This window comes from Tamandua tetradactyla, chromosome 8 (assembly GCF_023851605.1).
Source record: "Tamandua tetradactyla isolate mTamTet1 chromosome 8, mTamTet1.pri, whole genome shotgun sequence".
Taxonomy (NCBI): Eukaryota; Metazoa; Chordata; class Mammalia; order Pilosa; family Myrmecophagidae; genus Tamandua; species Tamandua tetradactyla.
The window spans coordinates 68,666,187-68,678,700 of NC_135334.1; the positions used below are offsets into that span (position 1 = coordinate 68,666,187).

The window sequence follows — 12,514 nt, forward strand, 5'->3', positions numbered from 1 at the left end:
TCCATACATGATATGCAATCAATGACTCACAATATCATCACATAGTTGTGTATTCATCACCATGATCATTTTTAGATCAGAAAAATAAAAAGAAAAAAGCTCATAAATACCATACCACTTACCCCTTCCTCTCACTGACCACTAGTATTTCCATCTACCCAATTTATTTTACCCTGTCACCCCTTTTATTTATTTATTAATTTATCCATAGTTTTTACTCCTCTGTGCATATCCTGGAGCATTAGAGATGATGAATATACAACTATGTGATGATATTGTGAGTTATTGATTATATATCAAGAATATGGTACAAATGTTTGTGTTTGTATAAAATAAAATTAAAAAGTACAATTAAATGAAGGATGTTTTAAATAAATAAATAAATAAATAAAAAGACCTGAATTCGTTGGTCCCTCAGCTTCCCCTCTAGTACTAACCCGTTACTTTTATGGTAGGTTAGGATTTTAACTAGTACTTTTTTGTTAACTTTGGGAAATGAAGCCACTGAAAATCAACTTCTTAGCTTTAGGAATAAAGCTTTTTCTAGTTACCTTCCCAGTACTGCAGTCTTGTTTTGGGATGTAGTTAGATTCTTAGCTCAAACATCCTCTTTCAAGGAGTGAACTGTAATTATCTAGTCTTGAGAAGAAACCCTGATGCTCACTGGGGCTGTTTCTTCCTGGCTATCTCACTAGGTCTCTGCAGTGGGCAGAATGCTTTGGGTGGATTCTGTACATTGAAAGAACTCAAGTTTCCAAGGTCAGATTCATATCCTTAGTCTGGCAGAGACCAGAATGTCACAACTGACTTTGGAACCTATTCCAATTCAAACTGTTAATTCAGAAGACCAATGGAGGTGTATAGGGGGAAGAAGGTATTTTGGGGGTAGAAAAAAAAAATCTGACAGCTTCTTAGGATTACTGTGGAGACTTCTAAGGTAAGACTCAGGAAAGAAAATTCTTTGTGCATTTAAGTACCTAAATCTTATTTACCTATCACTTTTTAAAAACTAGTTTATGTGTAAGCTAAAGAAAATACTTGGACTTTTGCCTGGGTTAGTAAGAATTGATATAAATTCTCATGTGTGGGGGTAGGAAGGTAAAAAGATCATCCACTGAAGAGGAAGTAGTTAATTTGGGTCCATGGGCTTTTGTTTTCAACTCAATCCATCTTTTTTTTTTTTTTTTTCTGATGGACAAAAACTCTTGGCTTAATTTTCCTAAAGCACCTTATTGGTTTCCAAATTACTATAGATGAAAAATAAAATACTCATTAGACTAAATTGTAAGGCTTTTGTTATTTTGTATTTGAAGTACTTTGAAGTATTAATTTCTTAGTAGTGCCCAGGATGTGTCGGGTTCCTCTTTGGTGATAGAACTAACCTTCCTACTTGATGCAGATGAAATCACTTGTCAGTGCAAATGTGTTAGAACCTGATGAAACAAAGTTTTGAGTTTGAGAAATAAAGATATACTTTTTTTAAAAAGGAGCATTAGACACAAGGTTTTCATAATCGTATAGTCACATTGTAAAAGTTATATCTTTATACAATTGTCTTCAAGAATCAAAGCTACTGGAACACATCTCCAGTTCTTTCCTCCAGCCACTCTAATATATCATAAACTCAAAAGGAATATCCATATAATACATAAGAAAAACCTCCAAGATAACTTCTCAACTCTGTTTGAAATCTCTCAGCCACTGAGACTTTATTTTGTCTCATTTCTTTCTTCCCCCTTTCTCAATTCCTTGATGCCAGATCCATGCTCATCCCGGAAGCTCTGAACCCTGTTGCCAGGGAGATTTTTTTTTATTTTAAATTTATTTATTAATTAAAAAATCAAGAAAGAAAATAAAACATCAACATGCATAATCAGTAATTCACAATATCATCACTTAGTTGCATATTCATCACTTCTTAGAACATTTGCATTAATTCAGAAAAAGAAATAAGACAATAGAGAGAGGGGAGAGGCCAAGATGGCGGCTTAGCAATGTGCACGTTTTAGTTCGTCCTCCAGAACAACTACTAAATAACCAGAAACAGTACAGAACAGCTCCCGGAGCCACGTCAGTGACCAGACACACAGCGTACCCCAGTCTGGAGCAGCTGGACCGGCTGCGAGCCTCCCAAAACCGAGAATTCCCCAAGCCACGCCAGCCGGCACCCGGTGCCCCTCCCCAACAGGCAGCTTCCCAAAGGGAAAGGAAAGAGACTCTAAACCTGGTCAAGGCAGAGGTCGCTCACTGGGCTCACGGAAAAAGAGGAAAGGGGAGGAAATGGAGGTTTTAGTGGCTGTGTTTCTACGGAGACTTGGCAGTCTCTGGATTCATCGGCGGGACTTCTCAGGCTGCAACTGCCCCAGGCATAGGCAGAAATGGGCTGCTTTTGGGGCTGTCTCCCACCTGTGCCTTCCCCAGGGGAGGGGTGAAGCCCAACTCAGGTGGAATCCCTCCCTCAAGGAACTCAGACCCCAGGGCTTGGCAATTTGAAGCCATTAAAACAAGCCTACAACCTCTCCTCCATCTCCACCATGCCCCCAGCAGGGAGAGTCTTCCAAAGTTAAAAGTGCCACAACATCTTTTGCTGGTGCGACCCGCAGGCTGACGCACCACATACTGGGCAGGATAAGAAAAACAGAGCCCAGAGACTTGACGGGAATGTCTTTTAACTTGCTGGGTCTCACCCTCAGGGAAAACCAATGCAGATAACTCCTTTCCCCTGATAGGAGGCCAGTTTAGTCCGGGAAAACCCGGCTGGAGTCTATAATACCTACGTAGACCCTCCTAAGGGTGGGGAGGGAAAAGGCACCATACAATCAGGGCAAGAAACAAGAAAACAAGAACTGAAAAATTATCCTCTGTTAAACAAAACCTAAGCTAGAGGTCCGAAAAAAGCTGAACTGAAGGTCAGAGAACAGATAGACAGCAAATTCATCCAGCAAGAAAACCCTAGGTAAGAGAACTGAAAGAAATCTCCAGAATAAACTAATTAGGGTAAATAAATGTCTAGATACCAGCAAAAAATAACAAATCACACCAGGAAAATGGAAGATATGGCCCAGTCAAAGGAACAAACAAATAGTTCAAATAAGATACAAGAGCTGAAACAATTAATTCACAATATACAAACAGACACGGAAAACCTCATAAAAACCAAATCAATGAATTGAGGGAGGATATGAAGAAGGCAAGGAATGAAAAAATAATACAAACTAAGCGTGAGGAGCTTCTGGGTGGAGTGGTAGCCTAGCATGGAGATTCAGAGCCTATGTAGGGTGAGAAGGGATTCCAAAAGGTTGACAGTCTGGCACAGGTTTCAGAGTTCATCAGGGTGAGGTGATATCCATGCAGAGGGGTGGTTGAGAGAGGGTATCAGAACTCAGGTGGTGAGGTGGGAGTTGTGCAGGATACCAGAGCCTAAGTGGAATAAGAAGGGGATCTGCAGGAGTGAGGGGGCGACAGCATCAATGATGAAAGATTGATTACATACAGGTGGATTGATAAAGTAGGTAAATATATTAAGGATAATAGAAGCTAGGTTTTTCACTGTCAAAGAAGGAAAAAAACTGAATTAATGGGTAGCCGTGGACTGAAATTGTATGTACTAGTGTGAACTCATGGGTTTCAATATATAAATATTGATGCAAATATGACACACTCCCTAGCAATAAGCATACCTAATACCTAGATCCTGGCTTCTAATGATTACTTTCCACTAGAAGGAACCAAGGCTTTTTAGAGAAATGGCTGATTTGAGGGCTGGAGTAGGAAAAATACAAGATGAGCTTGGTCAATATAAAAGACATTTTTTTCTTCTTTTGCATTTTCTTTAAGAGAAAATTAACTGTTTAAAGCAAAAAAAGTAATGCAATGTAGGGTTTATAACATATAGAACTAAAACATGACAACTATGGCACAAGAATGGCACAGGGGAAATGGAAGTACGTTGTTATAAGGAAATGGAAGTACGTCTAACATAATATGTGAAGTGATATAATATTATATCAATGTAGATTGTTTTAAATTAAAGATGCATATCATAAGTTCTAAATTTCTAAAGAAGTGGTTCTTAAGCAGCAGTAACTTCATTCCCCATCCCTATAGGATATTTGGTAAAGAATGAAGACATTTTTGATTATCACAAAGGGGTTGTATTACTGGCATCTACTTGGTAGAGGTAAATACGCTATAGTGCACAGGCAAGCCATTCTTAACAAATATTTATCTGGCCCAAAATTAGCCAACAGAGATGATAAAATGGAATTCTTAAAATTCAATAAATCCAAGAGAACACTGGAAAAGAAGGAAAAGGGAACAAAGAATTTACAAAACAAATAGAAATCAATTATCTAGATGGTAGACTTACTCTTAAGCATATCAATAATTATATTAAATGCAAATGAATTAAATAAGGCCGAGATGGTCAGATAGGATTAAAAATATGCTGTTCATTAGAGATACATTTTAAATATAAAGGCACAAACGGATTAAACATAGAAGGATGAAAAAAGATATATCATGCAAACACTGATCATAAGAAATTTGGAGTGGCTATGTTAATATTAGAAAAAGCAGCCTTTGAATCAAGGAGTTACCAGAAATAAGAGAGGTTCAATTAATTAAAAACAAATAATAACCCAAAATGTGGATGTACCTAATAACAGAGCTCAAAATACATGCATAAAAACTGATACAATTAAAGGGGAAAATGGACAAAGCCACAATATGGTTGAGAGGTTTTATACTTTTCCTTCAGTAATTAACAGAACAGTAAACCAAAAAAAAATGAAAAGTCAACTGTTCTAAAATCATTTATTTAAAAAATCTAAAACACACAGAGTCTTGATTGTCTGCCTAATTTCCATTTCCCTCTGCCCTTCTTCCTTTCTAACAGAAACTGTTTTTCTCCCCTCAAGGATCCATCTTTCTGAGTACAGGTACATGCTTTAGGGGAGATGGTCCCAAGCCTGTTCTACAGGCAATTCCTAATTAATCTGTGCCAGTCACGGTGGCCCCATATCCTCTGCTGGGAGCTACTAGTTAAGACAAAAGAATATAACAGTTCTGGCCAATAAGACAGGAGGGGAATCTCCTAAGGGCTTCCAAGACAGGTTTTCTTTGCCCTAAGAGTGGCCCAAGAGATCCTTCCTTCATCTGGACATTGTTTGGATGTGATATCTAGAACTGCTTTATTCATTTTGCAATGTAGCTTTTGTACTTCCGGTTTTGTAGGATAATGAATTTTCTTGTAAAAAATTCAATCAATGCGGATTTATATAGTTATTCATTCAGGTACTTATCACATTTTGCAAATAGATTTAGATATTTTATTAACAATCTGGGGCTCTGTAATGACAAATTTATTAACCATGTGAATGCTCAAAAGAATACAGGCTGCTGAAAAAACCAGTGACGCAAACATATTAGTTTATGTTTAGAAGAATTAGTTTATACTACATTAAGTTTTTAAAAATATGAAATACTTAAGACATTCAATATGAGCTCAAGAGAAAGAATGAAGCCTGAGAAACCTTAAAAAAATGTAAGAGAATATTACATTTGGTAATCCTACTCCTGAAAGCTGGTTCTAAGACTACTAGAAGACTGAATTAAATTTACAAACATGTTCACTATAGTTTAATCTATAATATCAAAAATTGGATTTTATGCTAGTGATCAATGAAAGGGAGGGGTAGGGGATATGGTATATAAAATGTTTTTTTTCTGTTTTCGTTTTATTTTTCTGTTGTCTTTTTATTTCTTTTCCTGAATAGATGTAAATGTTTCAAGAAATGATCATGATGATGAATATGCAACTATGTGATGATATTGTGAATTGCTGAGTGTATGTGTAGAGCAGAATGAGCATGTGTTGGGAATGTTTGTGTTTCATTCTTGTAATTGTTTTTAATTTAAAAAAAATTGGACTTTAGAACCACACATACTCTTTGAGACCACTGGAAGAAAGGTTTATTTGGTCTGGAACTAAACTCTTCTGTAGTGCATAATCTAATTCAACCTATTTGTATAGCTCAATTGGACAACTGAAACAAAAAGAGCACAGATTAAGAAAGAGGTACTCTAATCCTGTATAGATTATTGTAAGGCCTGGAAACATCCTAGAGTATATTAAGCAGATAATCAAAAAGTAATGGCAAAGTCTCCTGAGAGATGGGAGAAAAAATATCGAACTATTAAACCTTAACATCAGGGAATCCCCTGATACTGTATCACACTTTAGGGATACCCAAATAAATAGGCCATGCCCTCGATCATGAGGCTTACTCTTGTGAAGCTTATGTAGGTAGCAGAGAAGCTTAGACTACCTATATGTTTGCCTAAGAGTTACTTCTGGAGGACCTCTTTTGTTACTCAGATGTGGCCTTAGTCTTTCTAAGCCCAACTCTGCAAGTGAAATCATTGCCCTCCCCCATACATGGGACATGACATTCAGGGGTGAAAGTCTCCCTGGCAACGTGGGAGATGACTCCCAGGGATATATCCAGACCTGGCACCATGGGATCAACAGTTCTATCTTGACCAAAAGGGGGAAAAGAAGTATAATTTAAAAATATCAGTGGCAGAGAGAGTTCAAATAGAGTCAAGAGGCTACTCTAGAGGTTGCTGTTGCAAGCTTCTGTTAGACCTTGCTACCTATCATAACCTGCCAACCCCCAACCAGGACCATTCCAGCCAATCCTAAAGAACACCTATAAGATTTCACAAGAGTTCCAGGTACTAGAGTAACTTTCCAGAAACCTACAATCTCCAGATGGGTCCCTGGTCCAGATAAGTCCTGAAACCTAGCCCAGCCTCTCCAGAACATCAGACAGTTCCATCTCTCTACCCCATATTAGTGACAGATCCTTCTAATATGAAAAATTTAGAATTGCCATAGCCCAGACACCCCTAAAGATAGGGATGGAAAGATTGAAGGTGATGGCGGAGTTATACAGAGAAGATAGGATTTAACAAATGAATATGAATATTCAATCATTAAATTGATATCTCTTTTAGTTTTCAGTATTTTAGAGCAACTAAAAGTAAAAACTTAAAATTGTGAAATTGTGACCCAAGTCAAATTCTGAAATATGTTCTATAACTAATTATGGTGCTGTGCTTTGAAATTTATTGTTTTTGTATATATGTTATTTTTCACAAAAAACAAAAAACAAAAAAGGAAAAAAAAGTCGATTGCAATTATAAAAAACATATCTAAGCCTTCTAGCCTCCTATATTCTGGAGGAACTAGAAGGAAAAATATGAGAGGATCATACGGTAGCCCATAACAAACTCTGGGATCTGTTCTGTAGCTACTTGTTGAACAGTATTTGAAAACTCTTGCTTTTTTATCTCTTTGCTTTGTATATATGTTATACTATAAAATAAAAAAATGTTAAAAAAATTGGATACTCTAAATGTCCAACAATAAGAGAATAATTTAATAAATTATGGCAAAGAAATAGATATATTAATATAGCACCGAAGATAATTAGGACAAACATAGAAAAAAAAAGAATGTTAAAGAAGCAGTGAAGAAAGCATGAAACCAACTGGAATACAGATTTTTTAATGCAAATATGTAAAAAATATTAGGCAAATGAGTTAAAAGGCAATAATACCTAAAAATGAAAAGTGCTGTTGTTGAAGAGTGGTGAGAGTACTGCTGGGCACTGCTCTTTAAGATTTATTAATCCACTAATATTTTCAGGTTTAAAGAAACTTAAAAGGATGCTAAACGAGGACTGCATTAGAATTGACAGGGTTGGGGGACTTAACAAGGTTAGGACTTCCAGAAAAAAAAAGAATGGAAAACAGGAGTTGCGTTCAACATCAGTCTAAAGAAAAGTTTTTAAATGAAGAGCGAAGCACTAGCAGATACAACGAAATTTAAAGAAACATGCTACCTAGGATGATTTAGGAAGAAAAAAGGAATATAAAGGGTCAATGGAAGATGCCAACATTGGATAAATAATTCAAGAACTCAACAAAAGAATATGAGGCAAAGAATGAGACAAAAGAAAATTTCTATTACCAAAGTGACAGAAAAGATAATGGCAACACAATTTATCTGAGAAACAGGCAGAATAAAAAGCAGAAGGTCACAGTAATCAACCTGAATATATAATAAATGACAGCCTATATTTCGGTTAATAGAGAACAAGAGGAGTCAGACAGCTGGATTAAAAAAAAAAGACATTTGGGGCTTCTAGGCTGATAAGTACACAATCTGGACAGAAAAAAAAGAAAGAATCAAATATGAAGCAACCATGTAAAATAAACTATTTCCCTCTATATACAATCACATTTCAACTATCACCTTCTTCAGTATCAGCAGCATCAGATTTATAAACACTCAATTAAAAATTATCCTGTCCAAACACTGTAGCATGCATAATAGTGTATATAATAAGTTTTTTAATCTAAGAAAAAGGGGAAACATAATATATGCATATTTATATGTTAAAAAATAGAAAGATAGGACTTCCGGAGAAGATGGTGGCTTAGTAAGACACACGGGTCTTAGTTCCTCCTCCAGAACACCTACTAGGGAAGTAGAAACGATACAGAACAGCTCCCGGAGCCAGGACAGAGATCAAAAAGACAGCGTACCCCATCCTGGAACGGCTGACTGGCTGAGAGAACCTGCTCTGGTGGGATCGCCGGGGGCGCGGGGTTCCCCGGGCAGGACGGCAAGCGGCCGGAATCCCTCCCTTCCTCCTTCCCGGGCCAGCTGGGACAATTGGATAGGCGGTCCCCTCAAGTCATGGCGGCTGGCGCACCCACCACGCGCGGCTCCCCGGACCAACTGAGAGAATAGGATCGGAAATCCCCAGGCCGCGGAGAACGGTGACGGGGGGGTCCCCTCCAAACACGTGACCCCCCGGTCCGGCTGGGAACGGTGCACTTTCCCGGGCCGCGGCGGCTGCTGCCCTCCCGCCACGCTTGGCGCCCGGGTCGACTAGGAAATTCGGACAGGTGCTCTCACGGGCTGCGGCGGCTGGCGACCCTCCCCGCGTTTGGACCCCCGGGCTGACTGGCACTCTTTCAAGCCGCTTCGGTTGCCGAACCTCCCCTGCAGCGAGAGTTTTCCAAAGTTAAAGGACCCACAGCAACTTTTACTGGTGGAACCCGTAGACAAACGTGTGCCACGAGCGCCACCTACTGGGCAGGATAAGAAAAACAGAACCCAGAGATTTCACAGAAAAATCTTTCAACCTGTTGGGTCGAACACCCAGGGAAATCTGACTAAATGTCTAGATGCCAGCAGAAGATAATGGATCACGCTCAGAAAATTGAAAATATGGCCCAGTCAAAGGAACAAACCAATAGTTCAAATGAGATACAGGAGCTGAAACAACTAATGCTGAATATACAAACAGAAATGGAAAACCTCTTCAAAAACGAAATCGATAAATTGAGGGAGGACATGAAGAAGACATGGGCTGAACAAAAAGAAGAAATAGAAAAACTGAAAAAACAAATCACAGAGCTTATGGAAGTGAAGGATAAAGTAGAAAAGATGGAAAAAACAATGGATACCTACAGTGATAGATTTAAAGAGACAGAAGATAGAATTAGTGATTTCGAGGATGGAACATCTGAATTCCAAAAAGAAACAGAAACTATCGGGAAAAGAATGGAAAAATTTGAACAGGGGATCAGGGAACTCAAGGACAATATGAACCGCACAAATATACGTGTTGTGGGTGTCCCAGAAGGAGAAGAGAAGGGAAAAGGAGGAGAAAAACTAATGGAAGAAATTATCACTGAAAATTTCCCAACTCTTATGAAAAACCTAAAATTACAGATCCAAGAAGTACAGCGCACCCCAAAGAGAATAGACCCAAACAGGCGTTCTCCAAGACACTTGCTAGTTAGAATGTCAGAGGTCAAAGAGAAAGAGAGGATCTTGAAAGCAGCAAGAGAAAAACAATCCATCACATACAAGGGAAACCCAATAAGACTATGTGTAGATTTCTCAGCAGAAACCATGGAACCTAGAAGACAGTGGGATGATATATTTAAATTACTAAAAGAGAAAAACTGCCAACAAAGACTTCTATATCCAGCAAAATTGTCCTTCAGAAATGAGGGAGAAATTAAAACATTCTCAGACAAAAAGTCACTGAAAGAATTTGTGACCAAGAGACCAGCTCTGCAAGAAATACTAAAGGGAGCACTAGAGTCAGATACGAAAAGACAGAAGAGAGAGGTATGGAGAAGAGTGTAGAAAGAAGGAAAATCAGATATGATGTACATAATACAAAAGGCAAAATGGTAGAAGAAAATATTATCCAAACAGTAATAACACTAAATGTTAATGGACTGAATTCCCCAATCAAAAGACATAGACTGGCAGAATGGACTAAAACACAGGATCCTTCCATATGCTGTCTACAGGAAACACATCTTAGACCCAAAGATAAACATAGGTTGAAAGTGAAAGGTTGGGAAAAGATATTTCATGCAAATAACAACCAGAAAAGAGCAGGAGTGGCTATAATAATATCCAACAAATTAGACTTCAAATGTAAAACAGTTAAAAGAGACAAAGAAGGACACTATCTACTAATAAAAGGAACAATTAAACAAGAAGACATAACAATCATAAATATTTACGCACTGAACCAAAATGCCCCAAAATACGTGAGGAATACACTGCAAACATTGAAAAGGGAAATAGACACATATACCATAATAGTTGGAGACTTCAATTCACCACTCTCATCAATGGACAGAACATCTAGACAGAGGATCAATAAAGAAATAGAGAATTAGAATATTACTATAAATGAGCTAGACTTAATAGACATTTATAGGACATTACATCCCACAACAGCAGGATACACCATTTTCTCAAGTGCTCATGGATCATTCTCAAAGATAGACCATATGCTGGGTCACAAAGCAAGTCTTAACAAATTTAGAAAGATTGAAATCATACACAACACTTTCTCGGATCATAAAGGAATGAAGTTGGAAATAATAGGCGGAGTGCCAGAAAATTCACAAATACATGGAGGCTCAACAACACACTCTTAAACAATGACAGGGTCAATGAAGAAATTGCAAGAGAAATTAGTAAATACCTCGAGGTGAATGAAAATGAAAACACAACATATCAAAACTTATGGGACGCAGCAAAGGCAGTGCTAAGAGGGAAATTTATTGCCCTAAATGCCTATATCAGAAAAGAAGAAAAGGCAAAAATGCAGGAATTAACTGTCCACTTGGAAGAACTGGAGAAAGAACAGCAAACTAATCCCAAAGCAAGCAAAAGGAAAGAAATAACAAAGATTAGAGCAGAAATAAATGAAATTGAAAACATGAAAACAATAGAGAAAATCAATAAGACCAGAAGTTGGTTCTATGAGAAAATCAATAAGATTGATGGGCCCTTATCAAGATTGACAAAAAGAAGAAGAGAGAGGATGCAAATAAATAAGATCAGAAATGAAAGAGGAGACATAACTACTGACCTCACAGAAATAAAGGAAGTAATAAGGATACTATGAACAACTTTACGCTAATAAATACAACAATTTAGATGAAATGGACGGGTTCCTGGAAAGACATGAACAACCAACTTTGACTCAAGAAGAAATAGATGACATCAACAAACCAATCACAAGTAAAGAAATTGAATTAGTCATTCAAAAGCTTCCTAAAAAGAAAAGTCCAGGACCAGACAGCTTCACATGTGAATTCTATCAAACATTCCAGAAAGAATTAGTACCAACTCTCCTCAAACTCTTCAAAAAAATCGAAGTGGAGGGAAAACTACCTAATTCATTCTATGAAGCCAACATCACCCTCCTACAAAACCAGGCAAAGATATTACAAAAAAAGAAAACTACAGACCAATCTCTCTAATGAATATAGATGCAAAAATCCTCAATAAAATTCTAGCAAATCGTATCCAACAGCACATTAAAAGAATTATACATCATGACCAAGTAGGATTCATCCCAGGTATGCAAGGATGGTTCAACATAAGAAAATCAATTAATGTAATACACCGTATCAACAAATCAAAGCAGAAAAATCACATGATCATCTCAATTGATGCAGAGAAGGCATTTGACAAGATTCAACATCCTTTCCTGTTGAAAACACTTCAAAAGACAGGAATACAAGGGAACTTCCTTAAAATGATAGAGGGAATATATGAAAACCCCACAGCTAATATCATCCTCAATGGGGAAAAATTGAAAACTTTCCCCCTAAGGTCAGGAACAAGACAAGGATGTCCACTATCACCACTATTATTCAACATTGTGTTGGAGGTTCTAGCCAGAGCAATTAGACAAGAAAAAGAAATACAAGGCATCAAAATTGGAAAGGAAGAAGTAAAACTATCACTGTTTGCGGACAATATGATACTATACGCCGAAAACCTGGAAAAATCCACAACAAAACTACTAGAGCTAATAAATGAGTACAGCAAAGTAGCAGGTTACAAGATCAACATTCAAAAATCTGTAGCATTTCTATACACTAGCAATGA

General features: G+C 37.5%; 1 protein-coding gene across 6 annotated transcripts in view; it reads right to left on the bottom strand.

Moving 5' to 3' along the window:
- The window catches only part of EMSY (EMSY transcriptional repressor, BRCA2 interacting), a 127,659-nt gene that overhangs the window by 46,236 nt on the left and 68,909 nt on the right, over positions 1 to 12,514 (bottom strand). The window lies entirely within an intron of this gene.